Here is an 11,107-nt window from a genome sequence, read left to right as displayed (position 1 = left end):
GCACTTACCAGTACAAATAAGTCTTGTAAATTTAACCAAGCGTAATTCTTTTATAAGCCATTACTGAAGTCTTTGCTGTAACATGCTAGCTAGTCTCTCAAGAAATTAGTTTATGGAAGCCAAATGGCAGAAGCAGAAGTTACCTGCTTTGCCAGCGAACACTTAACCCAGGCCGATCTGCACACAGAAGCAGAACACACGAACAGAAAATCAATTCCATTGTGCCCCTATGATTTCTACAGCTCTTGAAGTAGCAATATCTTATATTGCCAGCATACTTTATATTTAGCCAGTTTCACAGACCTGAGAAACATACCGAAAGAAGATCATTTTGTTGACAACGTGCTCTGTGTTGTACAAGACAAAAAGATAGCTCTCTGTGTCAAATAGTCTTTTTTTTTTTTTTTCCCAAAGGAGCAGAGTTATATCCCATTATTGAAAAGTGACTTTGGAGGACATGGCTCAGCTTTTAAAAAATATTTCAGTATTGCTGCATTCAGCAGAGCCAGTTTGAACTTACCTTGACAACTAAGTCCCATTTTTAACAGCAATTTAAGTGCAAGGCTCCTAGAAGGCTATCTGAGCCCTAAATAAGGAGATAATAAACAGCAGCTACATTAAGAGATTTGACAAAATAGCATGATTGCATTACCCTGCAAATTCACCACTGAAAACTTTTGTCTCATTGGTTGCAGCAACTATTGTCTGACTTCAAAACAATTGAACAAAGCAGCAAACAGAACCAAAATATCATCCAAACTATCTTAAATCCATATGAAATATAGAAGCACCAAGTTAGACATTAAAATCACCAATAGGATTAACAAAATTAACTCTCGATGACAGAAGCCACAAGTCTGATTTACACCAGAAAGGGAAAGTGATATTTATACCCAGGAACAAAGGAATTTTTACAGAAGACAGAGAAAAACAGATTTAGTTTCCCTTAATTTAACTGGGTGAGAACCTCAGCTTCCCTTGTCGTTGTAAAAAATAATTCAATATTCCCATCTTAGACAATTCCACAAGAAATATTTTCTACTTCGAAATGCAGCAAAGTTTTAAGACAACAGGACACGGTGTAAATAATACATGCATATCAATATGGGTTTAAGTTTTGAACATCTTCATAGACATAGCTTAGAGAAAAATTACATTTTTTTAAATGCCAACAAGCAAAACGCTTTAAAACAAGTTACAACAGTAATGAATCAGTCTTTCTTTTTATGGTTATCAACACAAAGGGGTAGATTTATGGGGTTTAATTCTGCTCAGGCTCCCAAAGAAAACCATCTTATAACCTGACCCATTAGCCCCAATTTATTGAATATGCTCTATTATTTGGTCAAGGATTTCACAATATCCCCGATCCACCACCAGTTAACAGCCCAACAATTATTTACATATATTATTCAATTGTCGAGTTTTGTTCTTCTTTTCTTCTGCCAGTTGGAGGATAACAACCATCAGCTCTTACTCTGAATATACAATTTCATAGCAAACAGCTGAATACAAACCCTGTCCCAGAAACTTTGAGTTGCTGTCTTCTATTGTAAATACATAAAACTTCTTAAAACTGCAGTTTTCTTACTGGTCCTGTGGAGATCCCCAATTCTGCAACTTCTGAAACCTGCATCACTACTATCATTCCATACAGTTAAGGGCACCTGTAATTAAAACCTCTGAAGACTGCTGTCTTTCAGCAATTCCTCTGTATTTTGCAGGGACAAAATAATGCCCCCCAGACAGTTCCACATCCTGTAGAGTTCTCTGATCATCCACCACAGTGACATCCCTTGGAGTGATGCCATCCAACAGGCTAATATAAAAACAAGGGTAAACAACCTCAGCAGTTATGAGGGACATTGTGCAAATAGTACCTGTCACATTTCCGATGAGAAATAGAAACTTCTGGCCTGCTGGCAAACAGAGAAACAATCGGCTCATTTCAAGTTTACGACAGGGAGGCAACACTTACTGTGCAGCAGCCAAAGCAGTCGGAGAGAAAGAGCACAGAATAGCATGTTCTGTACAACCTGTCCCTGTCTAGGATGACAAAAGAGGAGCATAGGCTTTCTCTTCTAGCTGTTCTTTGTTATCTTCCTTTGCTACCTATTTATCTTTTTCCTTCTCTACACCATAAATAAAGATAATGGCTTCAGAGGCATGGATGACCTTATCTTCTTTCCCCACCAGACAGCTGCTATTGCTCCTAAAACTTGCAGCTTTGGCAAGCGGCTCTACCAGCATCGTTCCTCAAAGAAAGGCAAAGATCAAATCTTGGGAGCTGATCTCTATCCACATGTGTTCCAAATCCCAACACAGAGCTGGCTTTGTATTATCCTGTTAACAACCTGTATCATTGTAATAACACAGACCAAAGCCATTAAATCACAAAGTGTCCAAAATGACTGTATGCTTGAAATCTAGACCTGCTTCACATTTTTAACATGTTAAGCCAGTCCCTAGTCCCAACATAGTGGCACTAATCAATGCTAGGCAGTCTGACCTGCCTCCTCTTTTACCATGCATTTGATTACAGACATTTCATTCTCCACAGTGTGGCTGAAGGTACGTGATTGTATGCAGATGCTTCTTCCTCAAGCAGCAGTTTATTACAAAGCCAAACAAACATACATAAGTTTAAGACTAGGAGAAGATAAAGAATATAGATCATCATCAGAATCTTTCAGAGTTGCTGCTTTTTTGTTTGTTTGTTTTTTTGTCTTTTTGGGGGGTGGGGAACAGGAAAGAGGGAATGGAAGTTGCAGTTTGGTTAACTTCAGTGAAACACCAAGGATGCCAGATTGCAAGACAAAAAAGAACTCATTCTGTTCTTGCCACACAATTTGCCTCACTTTGTCATCAGGTGGATACGTTTTCCACCTTTCTACCTCCTTGGACAGAAGGAGCAATCTGAAGTTTAGAAGAGGAGGGAATGAATAGTGAAGGATGGGGGGGAGGGAAGGGTAAAACAAGAAGTAAATGCTGGTTAATAATTAACCTTCTGGAAGATCTGGGAGGTTTTTTTCTTTTTTCTTTCTTTCTTTTTCTTTACTTTTTTTTTTTTTTTTAACAAAACAAGTCGTGCTTTTAAAGCTCACCAATCACATGTGAGCCACTTGCAAGGTCACTGCTGGAAAACTGAAAAACCTATTAGTTCAATATAATTAACAGTTTCATACATTCTAAACATGATATAATGGCTTGAAAGATTTGCAAAATAAACTCCATCAACTTTATCATCATATATTACACTTATCAATCCAATAGTCCTTTACTGAAAGCAGATTCAGTGCAGGTGCAGGTTTTAATAGATTGCATATGAATTTCAATTTTCCTTTAAACTTATTTTTTCACCAGTTTTAGCCTATTGTAATTCCAATGACTTGATTAAAAATTAAAATTATGCCTAATTTTGACCTAACAAGTAAATCAAGTTTAACCTTCAAGATAACCCCGTTATTGCCTAGTATTTCCCCAAATGAACGAGATATTAAGATGTACATCCAAGATCCTAAATAACAGCGAAACAAAAATCACTCCAATTTTAAAATGCTTTAAAAAAAAGAGAAAAAAGAAAAACAGAAAAAACTCACAGACTGAGAAAGGCTGACTTTTCATTCTCCTTCTTAAGCCAATGCTTTTGTCTTTATACTTCAGATAATTACGTATTGAAAAGCTGAGGGATTTCCTTCCTGAAGGAATTCCTCTACTTGAAAGCATCCAACCCAGGATCGAAACATTAAATAACTCTTCACAGACATTTCCCTTAATTCACAAACATTTTCCTTTCTGCATCTCTACAAATATAGCCTCATCTGAGGGCAGAACCATGATGTTCTGCCAGGTCATGCCTTCAGGTGGGATCCATGTGGTTGGGATTCATGATCTCTGCCGATCTAAAAGTACATCTGGTAAATTTGTTTGACCTCTTGTACAATACAAACCACAGAATTTCACCTTGGAATTCCTACAGCAATCCTGTTGCTCCAGTTAAGATAGTTTTATACTTCAGGATTACAGCTAGGCTTGAGTAAACATTGCTAAAAAGATCTGCAAATTCTAGTAATGTTCATGATGCTATTAATTCATTTTCCAGAATGATTCATGCCCATCATTTTTCAGTTGCTTGCATGTTCTTGGGAAGCAAAGAGTCTGGCTGAAAATTATGCAAATAAATTTTTATAGAAAGGTCAGAGCCAAAAGTTGTCATCCAGGACCATTTTGAACCTATCTAATTCCCATTTATTAAAAAAAGTAGTGGTGACAATTGATTGCTAGTGTACCAAGTACAAAAAGTAACAAGAAAAACAAAGTAAACGTTTCATAAGTGATCCAAAAGCTCAAGTATGTTCCTACAGTGGTTGTTGGTTCACAACTGCTTTAAACCAACCAAGTTTTGGCTGCTGCCAAAAGGGCAGCTGTGCACCTCTTCCATGCAAGTGTTTCTTGCTGCCCTTCCCCTTGTGCTGGCCCCAGTTCTGGTCAGGCTGTGAGGAGAGCAAAATACTCATCTTTTTGTATTTACCTGGATTTGCTTGTAGGTGGATTGCTTTCTCGATCAAAGCTATTACTCAAAAATTGAATGCTAGTGCCGACGCAAAGGAGGAGGCATGAATGCAGGCATTGGAGATGGATCAGTCCATTCTTTTTGGCTGCAGCCTCTGCTTACATTTTACAATATCTAAAGTGATCATGAAACTGCACCCAGACTAGAGCTGGCCTTTAGACACAGTATTGTCCTAAAACCAGACCCAGAGTTTTTAGTTCAATACTAAGCTTTGTTATGACTTCCTGTCTGGTTCTACTAAGTAAATACATGTCTCAGCTAAATGTTTTGCAATATTTAAGCATCATCAACTAGACTTTGGGGCTTATGAAGCTCATTTCCTTAGGGCATGAAAGATGTTTAAAAGGATAAAGCATCCCTACGAGCTTTTAGCAGTGTAACAACAAGTTTAAAGATCCAGTCACTACGTATCTCTATAGTTCAACCAGGAGTGTGGCTGTCACCCCCGTATAACTTGCACCAGTCCCCATCCTCCCGAGTATTACTTAGGTCAATGCGTCAGATTCCCTTGGATGCAGACTGCTCTCCAAGACTTTGCTCTTTCAACATTTCCTCCCCCGCTACCACTGTGCTCCCATTAGAGCCTTCAGCATAACTGAAAGAGCCAGTGTTCTTGCCTCACAGAGGGACATTTAGTTATGTTTTATTGCTTCTAACTAACTAAAGCAAGGATTCAAAGGGAGCAGTAAAACAAGAAAGGTTGGCTACTGACAATGTTTTTACTTTGACTTGCTATGTCCTCCTAAATTCTTATGTTGACCTTTCAGGGCACAGAACAAAGCATACAATAGCAAGAATGTTCAAAACAGTGCTCAGTGCAATAAGAACCCACAGAAATCCCCCCAAGACCTTTTTCCCAGAACATTTGGTCTTTAACTCAAGCTTTTGGATATGCCTCAAGCTCTGTTCGAGTTTCCTGTGCAAAAAGGAGTGCAACTTCAGAGGAAAATGCATCATGTTCCTGATCATTACGCAAAGCAAAGCAGAATAGTTGCTAGACTAAGCCAAAAGTAATTGGAAAACAAATGAAAGAAACAATACCTGCTTGCCTTTTCCCACTTTTCACAATAGCTCAATTTTTCCTGCTCTCGGAGTTCACCACTACATAGGTAACTTAGGTACAGGTTCAGTTACTTGCATCTGCAGTAGATAGCGTTGTGAAACATTTGTTACATTGATAGTTAGGTCTTCTCACTGACAGTTGTTTTACCCTTCAAAGTAAACAAGGCCAAACAAAATGAGATGAATAATATCAACAAATGAAAAGATCCTGCAGGCTATGAGAAGCACAACATGTTAAGATCAAGAGAGGCCAAAACTTTCCCTGGAGAGAATCCAGCCCTAAATCTACTGTATAACTGATTAATTGGGAAATGACAGAGGAAAGAAGAAAAAGGGAACAAAAACTGCACTTCGCTTAAGTCTTTGACCTGAGTATCTCAAAACGCTCGTAAGGGAGGATTAGTATTAACCCTCTTTAGCAAAGGAAAGTCTGGCATAAGGATTAAGTAAATCAGTGACAACCAGAAGTATCCTGGTGTCTTAGCTCCCAAACATATGGCAACCCCTCAGGAATGTTTTATTGCTAATGAAACACACAGTCCTAGCGCAGGGGGAGCTCCTCAACCCAAGCATAAATAAAACAAATATAGGAAAACCAAAGCATTAATTTCATGCAACAGTACTGCTTCATGCTGAGCTAGTTTTGCTCTGCAGGCATCTAGAACCTATCCTCAGCAGCCTCTCACGTCCAGAAGAATAAAGTCTGAAATAGAAACAGCCAGAGCTTATGAGGCTTTGTACCTCAGATAAGCGACTGAGTTTAAAGGGTGTGAAGTTCTGGCTCTCCTGACTCAGCAGGCATCTTGACTGTGTGATGTGTAAGGCACTGGGAAAACCAGCCTCCAAGCCTGCCAGCTGTCACAGCTGCTGTGCGCTGCTGCACAGCTTTGCACACATAAGAGCAGCCCAAGGCTGCCTCATACAGATACTGCTGCAAGACACGTACATCAATTAAAAAACACATTTATATCATTATGTCATACCATACTTTGACAAGGACAGTTGCAACAAAGCTATTGCAATCCGGAATGCAGAACAAGTTTTTTTTTTGTTTTTTTGTTTTTTTTTTTAAATCAGACAGGCTTTGTAGATTAGCAGACAAATTTCGTTCTCCCCCCACCCCTCCAAGGACATCATGCTCTCTCTCAGCATGACCAACGATAAAGAACAGAATGCTTTTCAGTGCAACTAGATAAGTCACTTGAAAAAAGTAATCCAATCAAGATTTATCATTTGTTTTTTCCCTCACCGTTCTCTTGGTAAAAATCATTCTGATATATTTATACCAACCATTGGGTAGGAGGAATATGTCCCCAGCTCAACTACATAACAATTAGCTGTCACTTTGCTTGCTGCTTCTCTAATCTTTGGGAACGATACTGGGGAAACTATGACTGGACATACTGAATTTTCAAGGCCTAAACGTCTATTCTGATGAAGCATTTCTATAACGGCTTTATCATTTCATCATGAAACATAAACAATTCCTGCATATAAGGGCTAAGTTAATAAGGAACCTTTGAGCATATCCTTTTGACGATAGAATTTTTTCTACCTGATACTGTGAGTTATATACTGACAAGCGACAGATGTAACAGTAACACCAAGTGGGAGTAGGGGCCATATAGCCTCTTCCTTGTCACTGGTATGAAACAAATTTGAGTGAGACTACAGTGCTACCCTTCTGTCTTCCCCAAATTTAGGTACTCCTGCCCCAGGAATACACTGCCAGCAAGCTTAGATCACACACACTCTTTCAACAAGTTCAAAACACCCTAACAAAGCAAGGAATAAAACCAGCAATTGTCTACTGCGTGGAAGACATTCATAATAATTACATCCAATAAGCTGCACATCTCATCATACTGATGCATAACAGATTCATGGTCCAAAATAAATCTAGCGAAGTAAATTATTTGATTTTCTGGAAAGCACAGTGAATGCATTTAGTGTCCAATTTTAACATGGGAAAAAGCATTTACAACATTACCATGCCAAGGAATATGCTCAAGATATAGACATGTTACATCTCTAGCAAACAGTAGTTAAATGAATTCTTGCATGTTTGCTCAGAAAGGTACTAAATATAAATCCTTGTATATTTTGTTATGCATGCCTATGCTGCCAGTACAGGATCTGGTGTCATGCTTGACATCAATAAGAGGATATAAAAGAACAACACTCCAGGTGCCTGCTAAGTGCAGCATAGGGCGTCCAAAACTCTTAGCATCATTGCACAGCTGATTTCACAGAGGTCACTGCTGCATTACAAAAGACAGAGCGAGCTGGAACTAAGTTCAAATGATAGGAGATCAGAGAAGAATGATTTGTCAAACTAGCTCAAAGCTCCAGGAAGTGCTAAAGCTAATCCTAGTATTTGCTTTGGTCAGTCAACAGAGACCAGCTTCCACTATTACAGAAACCTGGCATGTAACCAGGGTCTATTTGCTCTTGGCCAGGTTGGTCTCCATGGTTAAATAACTTATCTTCAGCACTCAGTGGGAAAGGCATTTAGCAATGAAAGAATGAGAGAGCAGGTTCACAGCCCTTAATTAACAGTTTAGATTGAGAGGTCAAGCCAGAAAAGAAGAAAGAACAGTGACATTTTAAAGACAAAGTAGTATGCTCATACAGCTATTTACATTATGCCAGCCCTATACATGTGTGGATTTCAAACTTTTGATGGTACTTTCCAGACTGAAATCTGGGTAGGGTTTTCAGGGAAAAGATTGCAAGAGTCACAGTCCCCACCTTTAAATAGGGAAGTAGAGACAGAGAGAAAAAGTAGTTCTCTAGAGTCAAGAGAGGAAGCTTGCAACACAGCTGAAAACAGAACTTAGTCTTCCGTCTAATAACTCATACTGTCACAGTAATGTAAGAGTGCAGAAAGTACGAGGAAAGTCAGCCCAGGAGGCAATTTAAAAGATATAGGAAAGGTTAAATCACACAGAATTACTGAACAATGATAGGAAAAAATAAATTCCAAGTTATTTGTTTGTTCCTTTATTTGTAGCTAAAATACAGCTAACGTGAGAAGCACCAGCATTCATATTTATTCTTCTAGCTGCCCCATGGTAATGCACGTACAATAATCTTCATTAAAACTGAAGCAGAAGGAAAGTGTGTATTCTGTTTTCATCTCTGCCATAAGAGGGCAGAGCAACACCATTTCTATTACAGAGATAGTTGATTGACATCTGACATTTTGATATTGCCTGGAAAGTCAAACATCCAGCTATGCAAATATCTGCAGAAATAAATATTTCTCTTTTCCTTCCTCATATTAAGTAACATAAAAAAAAAAAAGACTCGTTTCCATTCTGTACTGCTATTAGTCATACAAGACAAAAATCATTCAAGCCCAGAGAGATCTCTAAACTCACATTAGACAGATTGAGAGCCTGGCTCATAAACCTCTTAACAGATTTTTCAGGAGTAAATTTTAAACTGTTCTTGTGATGGTAGAAGGGTCTTCAAGAACACCAAGACATCAAGAGATCTATGATGTTATCTAATGAAGAAACTTACTGTGCATAACAGTGAAACACAGTCAGCATAGCTCTTTCTACATTTTTGTATGGGTTTTTCCGGTTTTGCAGTTTATTCTCAACGTTAGGTGCAAGAGACACAGTAAACCCTTTCTCCTCCCCAGCAAATCTGAACAGATTCATCTTAATGTGGTTATATGCACTGATATAAAACTTTCCCAGGTTTTCTGGAAGTATTTAACTCTTTCCTAAGTTAACATTGACAAGCTGAAGTAATGTGCCTATTTTCCTTACTTTCACAACTAGCCTTGTGGTTCTGGGAAGCCAGAGTTAGCAGGCAGCTTATAACAACACAACCATCTGCAGTATTTTCTGCCACAGGGGACTCATCCCTTAGGCATTATCAGCAGCAATGAAATAACTCATTTTCCTCTCTAGGGAGAGATGCAACATATGTTGTGCTACAGTAAAATACCACACAAGAGGATGAAACAGATGAAGAGAAAATAACCGTTCTATTGAAACTGAAGTGATTCCCTACCTCTGCAGAGGTAGATGGGATGTAATTACTAGTACTGAGTGGGAAACAAGAAGTTTGCCTTACAAAACATTCATTACTTGGAATGTTCAAACACAGAAATGAAGTTTCTGCAAAAAATAATTGTGGAGATAAGAGGTAAGAACAGCTAGCAGTGAGAACTGATGCTTTGGATGCAGTTCAGATCCATGCTTTAAAATCAGGTAGAGTTGAGACTCTAGGTAAATCTTTTAAAGTGATTTCCAGGAAAACTAGCATTCTTCCTTTGGGAATAGATTTGGGAGCACTCCTAGAGGCATTTGACCACACAGAGGCTGCTGAACTGTCATTAAACACAGCAAACTTGCTTCAAGTACTTTGGGTCCACTCTACAGAAGCAGAGGAATGGAGCAGCTAAAAACTTCATAGTACATCAGCAGTGTGAGTAATGCTGCTATTTTGCATACCATGAGGACAAGGCATGGACCTTTCACCCTTCTGTCAACACCTCTGCTTTGGAAGGGATAGCTCTCTACTCTCTCAGCAGATTTTGGTAAAGGTGCCAGAGCTGAAGGGCTTGGATTACTGCTACCACATCTGCAATGACAGGCCAGAACATGCTCTAAGCAGCACACGACAATAAAATGAGCATGGGAGAGTCTTAAGAGCTTAAGAAAATGAATTTGAAGAAGTTCCAATACCAATATGTAACCTCAATAGGCAGAAAACTGGCCTATGCTGCTGGTCATTTCTCTTAGAGCAATACAGTCAAAAGCCAAAGGCATTTAATGAACATCACAGAAACCACATCATGCTCTGAGACAGGAAGTGGCTTTTGCCTTTAATCAGCAGATGCAAGATATTCCACACGATCAGCCTTAGTTGAAGCTGCTAAATTTTTTCATTCAAAACAACTGCAGTAGAGTTCCCCTAAGCTAAACAGGCAGTTTTTGGTGTCAGTTCTGTTTCTCCAAGACATGGTATTTCTGATATAGTGGTACCTGGCACTAGGAGGCTGGTCAGTATGTTTATTCTCAGCTCAGGAAAACAAGCGATCTCAACTATCTCATACAGATGTAAGTTTAAACTAAAATTAACAAGTTTTATTCTTAAGTTTATGTAAGCAGGACAGAGAATTAGAACACCCATAAAGTCTGTACATGCTTGACTTAGACTTCGTTGGCACAGGGATCTGTCACATTTTTGTGAGCAGCACTGTGCTGATTGTGTAGCATCTCTGGCCAGTTCTAAAAACAAAACAAAAAAACAAAACACCCCAAAACCCCAAGATAGCAAATATTAACTCCCTACAGATAAACAGCTGGAAAACACTGAATGACAGTGTTTTTTTTCCACAACTTTGTGCACAATGCAACCTTTTTTTAATCTAGGAAAGTGCCATGTCACTGCAGTTCACAAATACTGCAGAATATTGTAGTTTTGTGCCACTCTGTGCTAGGTTATATT

Source organism: Struthio camelus, chromosome 5 (assembly GCF_040807025.1).
Source record: "Struthio camelus isolate bStrCam1 chromosome 5, bStrCam1.hap1, whole genome shotgun sequence".
Classification (NCBI taxonomy): Eukaryota; Metazoa; Chordata; class Aves; order Struthioniformes; family Struthionidae; genus Struthio; species Struthio camelus.
This window is presented reverse-complemented; position numbering follows the sequence as displayed.